The sequence below is a fragment of the Lactuca saligna genome, unplaced genomic scaffold (genome assembly GCF_052625555.1).
Source record: "Lactuca saligna cultivar CGN05327 unplaced genomic scaffold, ASM5262555v1 scaffold_86, whole genome shotgun sequence".
In the NCBI taxonomy this organism is placed as follows: domain Eukaryota; kingdom Viridiplantae; phylum Streptophyta; class Magnoliopsida; order Asterales; family Asteraceae; genus Lactuca; species Lactuca saligna.
The window spans coordinates 42,501-45,000 of record NW_027629941.1 but is presented as its reverse complement, the minus strand read 5'-3'; positions in this window follow the sequence as shown (position 1 = coordinate 45,000).

Sequence of the window (2,500 nt, the reverse complement as noted above, 5' to 3'; positions counted from 1 at the left end):
ACGACCAAGGGAACAAGGCAACCTTGCCGCACACATGCCCATGAACGACCAAGGGAACAAGGCACCTTGCCGCACACATGCCCATGAACGACCAAGGGAACAAGGCACCTTGCCACACACATGCCCATTAACGACCAAGGGAACAAGGCAACCTTGCCACACACAGACCCTTGCATGAACGACCAAGGGAACAATGGATGTGAGGCTGGCAAGGCTAGGTCACGGCAAGCCAAGCAGTCAGGCTACACAATTGATGTGAGGCTGGCAAGGCTAGGTCATGTCAAGCCAAGCAGTCAGGCTACACAAGGGAACAAGGCACCTTGCCACACACAAACCCATGAACGAACGACCAAGGGAACAACGCCTCTTCCCACACACAGACCCATGAACGACCAAGGGAACAAGGGTATGAACGACCAAGGAACAATGCGTATTGCCACACACATTCCCATGAACGACCAAGGGAACAAGGCTACCTCCCAAACAAACACACATGAACGACCAAGGGAACAAGGCTTCTTCCCACACACAACCCCATGAACGACCAAGGGAACAAGGCACCTTGCCACACACATGCCCATGAACGACCAAGTGAACAATGGATGTGAGGCTGGCAAGGCTAGGTCATGTCAAGCCAAGCAGTCAGGCCACACAAGGGAACAAGGCACCATGCCACACACAAACCCATCCACTAACGACCAAGGGAACAATGCATATGGGGCTGGCAAGGCAAGCAGGCTACCCAAGTGAACAACGCCTCTTCCCACACACAGACCCATGAACGACCAAGGGAACAAGGGTATGAACGACCAAGGAACAATGCGTATTGCCACACACATTCCCATGAACGACCAAGGGAACAAGGCTACCTCCCAAACAAACACACATGAACGACCAAGTGAAGAAGGCTTCTTCCCACACACAACCCCATGAACGACCAAGGGAACAAGTTTACTTCGTACACGAACACCCATGAACGACCAATGGAACAAGGCATCTTGCCACACACATGCCCATGAGCAACCCAATCCCATCCTCATCGGTCTAAGGAACAAGGGGCCTTGACAAACCATGAGCAGATTTCTAAGCAAGTCAAACGATGAAGGGAGCAAAGTGTAGTTCCTACTTAGTACATAGTAAATTGAATATATGAGTTCCAATCCGATCAACTCGTGTTCTTTCGAGTTCATCTAAGCCACCTATGAATACCTAAAAGCCTTATCTGCCTGCCTATCACCAGGCGACAGGGACAAAAACCCAAATATGATATATTTTCATTTCAAGTCCATTCGTCTATGTTAACAATGACCCACACAATGTTTCAATGGCATTCCTACTTGATTTGAGCGACATTCCAACAAGTAGGGAACCAACGCTTCAAGGCGTGACCAAGGATAGGACACAAACATTTACGCCTCAAACATGACATTTTGTTTTTTTTTTTCATTTCAAAGCTTTTCATTTATAATAAAAAGCATCCCTACAAAATTTTGTGTCAATCCGAATTAATTCGAGCGAGTTATGGACGATTTCGCACAATTATGCATCCCTGGGCAAATCAATATCTGTTCCTGTCACCAAGCTCTTTGTGCAATATGTATATATAGGGGAACCATGGGACTGCTGCCCATTGGCGCCCCAAGGATGTCCAGCGCCCAAGGCTCTCGAGGCTGGCACGCTCGAGGCATGGCCAAGACGCCCGCTCTTGACGAAAATGGGGCCAAAACGCCCCCCATTGGCGCCCCACTCCCGTGTCCCCTCGCCCCCAAGTCGTGTGTGTCCAAAAATTATGCATCATCAGGGAAATCAATGTCTGTTCCTGTCACCAAGCTCTTTGTGCAATATGTATATATAGGGGGTACCATGGGGTCTCATTCTCATAGGTGCCCGGCATGGTTGATGGGCAAATAAGAATCGTGAGGCTGTATCGAGCACACACGAGGCAAGCCAAGCCAAGCCCCACGACCCATGAAAGAGGCCATCCCCCCCAACACGTTGCCTTGATTTCTCGAACGGTGACCTGAAAAATAGCCCCATCTCCTTGAGTCTCCTCGACGTTGTGCCCATACACTAGCCCGTTGCCTTGATTTTCCTCGACATAGGGCGCAGAAACTAGCGCCGTTGGCTTCACCTGTGCCTCGACGCCGTGCGCATACTAAGAAATATACATCCTCAGGGAAAGCAATGGGTGTTGCTGTCACCAAGCTCCTTGTGCAATATGTATATATAGGGGGGGAGCAGTGGGTGAGCATGGCAAGGGATGAAGGTGCCAGACTGCCTTTGAGCGCGAGCTTGGGTGACTGTTGCTTGATTCCTAGTCGGTGGCATAATACCCCTCCGAGTGGGGGCCTTGGCGTGGTGTGGGGATGCCTCGTTAGGTCTCTGCGACACCGATCCAGGGTTGTGGTCTAGCTTTGGAAGTTTGGGATGGTGCTGTTTGTGTGGCAATTCGATGATGATGTGCTTGCTGATCTATGTTTGACGTGCTACTGGTGCTAGC